This window comes from Zea mays, chromosome 9 (genome assembly GCF_902167145.1).
Source record: "Zea mays cultivar B73 chromosome 9, Zm-B73-REFERENCE-NAM-5.0, whole genome shotgun sequence".
In the NCBI taxonomy this organism is placed as follows: domain Eukaryota; kingdom Viridiplantae; phylum Streptophyta; class Magnoliopsida; order Poales; family Poaceae; genus Zea; species Zea mays.
Window position 1 is genome coordinate 20509062 of NC_050104.1, and position 6901 is coordinate 20515962.

The 6901-nt window shown below is 41.5% G+C and overlaps 1 pseudogene; it reads left to right on the top strand.

The window, feature by feature from the left end:
- Window positions 1–6207: 6207 nt before the first annotated feature.
- Window positions 6208–6328, top strand: LOC111590233 (uncharacterized; annotated as a pseudogene).
- The last annotated feature ends 573 nt before the right edge of the window (window positions 6329–6901 follow it).

Consider the following 6901-nt stretch of genomic DNA (forward strand, 5'->3'; position numbering starts at 1 on the left):
AAATTCTCTAGCAAAAACGCATCCCAGCAACATATGGTTTAAGGTTTCCTGATCCTGATCACATAATGGGCACCTCTCTGGATGATCCATACCTCTTCTTTGCAACCTATCAGCTGTCCACACCTTCTTGTGAGCGGCCAACCACATGAAAAACTTAGATTTCGGAGGAGCCCAAGTCTTCCATATTATATGAAAAGGCTCAAACTCAATTGACCCAATAAAGAAACCCCTATAAGCTTCCTTTAAAGAATATTTTCCATTGGCAGCTAGGCGAAAGAAATGCTTGTCTTCAACATGAGGTCTTAGCTGAACTAAATCAATTAAATCCCACAGGAGAAGATACTCGTTGATAACACCCACTGAAAGGGCCCCCTGAATATCCAAAATCTAGCTATGATTGGAAAGAGCATCCAATATTGTTCTCCGATTAGCCCTTTGCTTAGGAATAGTTCTAAATAACCGTGGAGTCAAATCTGCAATTCTATGTCCCGACAACCACCTATCTGTCCAAAAAACGTAGTAGCACCATTACCAAGATCAGTTTGCATAGCCATTGAGAAGAAATCTTTTTACTTTCTTAGGAACTTGGATGGAAATAAAAGTCTAAGGGCGATTTGGTTCAGTTTTTGCCAACCATAACCATCGCATTCTAAGTGACCAAGCAAGCTCTTTTATGCTCGAAATACCAAGACCACCCAGCTCAATAGGCCTGCAAACAATCCCCAGGCCACATGACAGTGTCCACCTTTTGCATCTTTCCGACCTCTCCACAAAAACCCACGACGAATCTTATCAATAGCTTTGAGCGCCCAAGCTGGAAGATTCACAGCCATAGCAAGATAAATGACCATCCCCGTGAGAACATATTGGACGTGAATTTTTCGACCAGATTTAGTCAATAAATCAGCCTTCCAACCAGCAAGTTTATTTGCGATCTTATCAATGATGGGCTGAATCTGATCTCTAGTGAGCTTTTTAATAGCTAGCGGTAGACCCAGATACCGGCAAGGAAAAACAGCCACCTCGCAAGGCAGCAAATCATGAAGCACATCAAGGTCTTGATCATCACATCTAATGGGATATATGCTGCTCTTCTAGACATTAGTGCATAAACCGGAAGCCTCTCCAAAGAGGTGAAGAATATCCAAAGTAATATTGATATCCATAGCGAACGAAGAAATATCACCACATCATCAGCGTATAAAGAAATCCGGTGCTACAAAATCCGTGGGGCAAGGGGCTGCATCAGCCCAACCTGTTCAGCTCGGTTAAATAAGAATGCCAAAATATCCATGACCAAGATGAACGGAAAAGGGGACAAAGGATCGCCTTGTCGAAGACCACGTCGATGAATAATATTCTGTCCAGGCAGTCCGTTAAGCAACACCCGGGAAGAGGAGGTCCATAGCAAAACACTAATAATATCCCTCAATATCTGACCAAAACCCAAATGTTGTAGAACTTCGAGGAGGAAAGGCCAAGAAACTGAATCAAATGCCTTTGAGATATCTAACTTCAGGAGAATTCGAGAACGCTTATGTTGATGGAGAAAGTGAGTAGTCTGTTGCACTAACATAAAATTGTCTTGAATGAAGTGGCCTTTAATAAAGGCACTTTGATTAGGGGACACCATATTGTGTAATCTGCCAGCCAAACGATTAGCAAGGAGTTTAGTGAGCAGTTTTGCGAAGCTGTGAACTAAACTTATAGGTCTGAAATCTTTTACTTGATCAGCCCCTTCAAACTTTGGGATGAGGGTGATATAGGCAGTGTTTAGGGCATGAAAATTAATGAATCTCCTGCTTCCAACAACCGAAAAAGCAGCCAAAACATCAGCCTTGATAATATCCCAGCAAGCTTTATAAAATCTCCCCGTGAAACCATCCGGACTAGGAGCCTTGTCTAAGGGAATAAGCCAGATTGTATCCCACACTTCCTTTTTTGAGAATGGAGCATCCAAGGCTGGCAGATCAAAGTTTGGAATCCCCATATTTTCCAAGGATATAGTATGGTCTCTATCACTGTAGAGCCCCAGTAGCATGCCATAAAAATCATCAACCAGATTGGCCTTGTCATCATGACTAGAGAGGACTGCTCCATTGGACACCAGTTTTGTAACAAAAATTTTCTTCTTTCGAAATCTGGAATGCATATGAAACAATTTAGTGTTGGCGTCCCCCTCACGCAGCCACCCAATTCTGGACCTCAACCTAGCAATAGTCCTTTGAAGGGAAGCAAGGGCCAGAGAATGTTTCTTAAGGTTTACTTTAAACCACAACTCAGCTGATGACAAAAGGCGAGAGTCTTGGGCAACTTCCAAGTGATGCAACAACACTCGGGCAAGAGCCAAAGTGGACAAAATATTCCCAACTTTTTTAGCACTCCATTCAATGAGCCCTTTAGCAGTAGCCTTGAACTTAATATTCAAAGTGGAAAAAGGACAATTCGAAACTGGGACAGAATGCCATGCCAACGAAACAATCTCCAAAAAACCATCAATCTTGGGCCAGAAAGCTTCAAAATTCAACGCCCACTCCAGCAACTCTGCGGCTGCGTCGTGGTACCGATCTAGAGGGCATTATGTTATCCTTCTTCAAGATGACTGGAGGAGCATGAAGCAGTTTAGAAGGTTGCCGAGTAACAAATTTAAGGAACTCTTCCCTCTGCATTGGCTGGAAATCCTCCTGCTCGCCAAATTGAGAAGATAGAAGACTGGGAACCACCACAGCTGGAGACATCTGAATGTCTGCCACAGCCGCAATAGGCTCAACCAAACCCAAATTAGGATCAAGATGTGAAAAGGTTATCGCCGTGGCTGGAGACACCATAGCATCTGCCACAGTCTCGGCAAAGACAGGGTCTTGACAACCATGATGTGTCCCTGGAGAGATCTTCATGACAATTTGCTCCACACTTCTATCATCTACATTGCCATCAACACCCAGATTGGCAGAGGGTAAGGCTCTCGCCGTGGCTGGAGACACCATAGCATCTGCCATAGCCCCGATAATGACTGGGTCCTAGCAAACGTGATCTGTCCCTGAAGAGATCTTCATGACAATTTGCTCCATATTTCTACCATCTTCACTGTCATCAGCAGCCAAAACAGTAAGGGAAAAGGATCTCGCCGAGAATGGAGATATCATAGCATCTGCTACAGCCCCGACACTGCCATTCTCAGCAATATCGTCAATCAGTTGTATCTTTTGAGGTCTTTTCCTGGAATAAACTAACAGACTTGGCGACATAAGATGCTTCCTTGTTAAGGAAGACTCCATATGGTCAAGATCCTGCAATTCAGATTCTACCATGGGAAGGCCCACTCCCCTGGAGTAGACAGTAATGTCCTGCAATTCAAATTCTACCATGGGAATCCGAGGTGGAGATGTCAGGGTATAGGTAGCCAGAACATCTCCATCAGCAACAGAAATATAAGCAGCTTCCGAACATGCTCCATCATCCACTGGAATAACCTCTTGACACAAGACTGTCGAGGGAAAGCGAGCCAAAGCATCTTCATTAACAACAATAGAACTAGTAGCTTCCAAAAGTGCACATCAACCGCAGGTCCGCAGCCGGAAGTGGAGACACAAAAGCAGACGATGTCTTAGGAATCCAAACGGACGCTGACGACTTCAACTTCCTCTTGGGAATCCAAACTCTCTTCACCTTCTTAAATGCACCTTTCTCAGCATTGAATATCCTCAAGGGGCCTAGCCATTTATGGATCGGCAGATGAGGCACCCTGACTCCTTCCATCACAAAGGACTACACGCGTGGCCCAAGCCGCTGATGAACCGACAGCTGAGGCATGACCGCCGCCGTCGAACTTTTTCCAGGAGCATTAATACCAAAGGACGACCTCCAAGATCGATGCCACCTTTGCCACCTGCCCTGATCGGAATCGTCCTCCACCGGAGGAGGTGACGGCTGGAGGGACTGCAACATGTTTGGTCGATCAAGGATCTTCACCGACACCCGGATAGGGTAGACTAATGAACGGCGCATCATCCCACCATCGGTCGTGATAGGATCAACAATTTCAAGCTTAAACTCCCTGGGAATGGAGTTCGGGCTGGAACACCAGGCGGTAACCTTGAACACCTCACGATGTCGCTCACAATCTGGGTGAAGATCAGCAATCCAGCACCACTCGTTGAGGAGAGCTTGCACAGTTGCCAATTCCCAAGCATGGGCTGGGATGCCAGACACTTCAATCTCAACTTGAAAAGGCAGAGACACCGCCGCAAATGAGTTGAGAATTCTGCTCCATCTCATAACATGGATTTCTTGTCAATCTCATGAATAACATCTTGAAATATGTTTGGATGCTTATAATCCGAATAGGAAGGATTCTTGAAACCAAATCAAGCTCGCGATAGAATTAGTGGTTATTCTATCAACATCCCGGAACCCTTAGTAGCCAGCCCAATATACCTAGAGTCGGTGGGCCATTATGTCCTGCCATGCATCTGTCTGGTGGACCATCCTCTGCTGAGAATAATTAACATGGGTTTTATGAACTCACCTTCTCAAATACATCAAGGTGGAGCAGATACAAACTACCAACAAAAACCAGTTAGTGGTCATGCAGTTTGAAATCATGTTGGTCCATCACCAATTCGACCTCCAATGGGTTTTGATATGGGTAATAGTGATGGACACTTTGAAAGAGATGACCCTCACTCTTATGGAAGGTTTGATGGAGCAAAGGCTCTCCGGTGGCAACCAAAGCTTGCTGCTCTCCCAATTTTACAAAATCCCATGGTAATAACCTTGGTACAGTAGTGTTAAATCTTAATGAAGCCAAAAGCTCACTCTTATACTGCCTAAATTTATGCCCTACCATAACAGTAAGCTATACATTTTCTTGTACATTATAAGATCTGATGATATTTTCACGCATATCAGTAAGTCATTAGCTTGGTATTTGAATAGAACTACTTGTTAAAATGTTGACAACCATGCACATTAGCTTTCCGATGTATTCAATGCTTTCTATATATTATGCTCATGCTAACCTTAATTCTAAAGTTGGATTAAAGCCGACTGTTTGGACTACTACAGCTGCAATGCATAGAGATAAAAACATTGTAGAAGTAGTAGAAACCGATACGGATTAAAATCAAGTCGATATGGATTAAAGTGAAGCGAACACGCTTGATTTGCATAAACTTTTGTGGCAGGGCATGCGTAATGGATAGCCATATCCTCGGCCAGACAATTTTGGTGGTAATAACATGGCACCTCCACATTCAGTACTAAATCCACATAATCTCGGTCCATTGCCAATTGGAACTTCAATGAGGTCGTTGTCAAGTATGTTTGCTCCTTTAGATTTTCCAAGCATATCTTCAGCTGATGCATACCGTGAACATCATGAGGTCACTACCATGGTAAGGAGTGTATTGCATGGACATATTTTGTCGCAAAACTAAGACACTTTAAAATTTCTTCATAGGATGTTGGCCATTATACTTAAACAATATAGGAATGTTGTTCCACATGTTTTGTAACCTACTCTGTATCTCTAACCCATTTGCATAATAGAGGTACTGGTTGATTTATAATATTTACATGGCTAAAAATATATTTTTGTAGCATACATCTAACATTTCAATCATGTTGTATACAATGTATTTTCTTATTTAGTTAGACTGCTACTTGTTTATTATTCTTTTGTACTGTCACCTATTGATTATTTATATTTCAACCGCTATTTTTAATATCCATGGTGAGAATGTTACTACTCCATTTATGACATTTGAGTCCACTAGATTCTGAATATAGTTTTGCATGGATTGAAAATATATCAGAGTTAACATAAGGCAAACATCAAGTTTGTGTTATTGCAATTGCATTAAGGACCAAACGGTTATATTAGAAGGATCCATATTTTTACTTGTGCCTCAACATGATTATAGACTAAAATCTTATGCACAATTGCGTTTTTACTAGCTTGTGATATCTCTACTACTTTAAAGCACAACTTTCATGTGTTAGATGTCGGGTGCTCTTTCTCTCGCTTCTCGTCTCAATGAGTCATTACATCATAGATGGATCCTGAGAAATTATCCAAAACTAACACGATAGAAAGCCACACGCAACACAACACTCTCACATAGTGTCACCTCGCTAACTGAAGGAGGAAGAGCAACCGATAAATCTATAAAAAAGGGATTGAGCTCCTTTTAAACTCATGCCTTTCTCGAAATCTTGGCCTTTTGGCTAAAACAAAGTTTAATATTTGTTATTATCATATTAACATCTGATATGTGGACCATATGTTCACTTTAATAGTAAATTTATTTCTAGGTTAGTAATATTTTGTTCTGTGTTGCCTCAACTTCGTGGTGCATATTTTGATTTCAGTTCAAAAGTTATCATCTTTCTTTTGGCATGTCACTGGTTTTCAGGAATTCCCATATGAGAGCAAGAGTAGAATTGCTTCTTAAGTAGAACAAACTTACAAAGCAAGATGTAAAGGGCATACTCAGTCAACAAAACTATGTAACTTACTCGGTTGTAAATGACGGATGTCAGAAACAAGGGTGTATTGCATGTTGCTAATGTTCAGTTCTGTTGTATTCTATTCTTTTGTAAACTTGCTAGCTACTATTTGCATCCTGACCATTGTATACTAGGGGTGAAAATAGGTCGAGTATACCCGTGGGGTACCGGATACAGATAGTGCAAATACTCGTTTTTTCGGATATGGATTCAGATATTTTTATATTCGGGACGAGCCCGGTAAATACCCAAATTTTCTTTTTCTGCATGATAATATAGTTATAAAATCATAACTTTTACATATGAAATCGGATGAAGATAAAGTTTATATAAAATTTGTAGAGCTCGAAGAGATCTATAACTTTGTAGTACATCAATTTTTTGTTTAAAC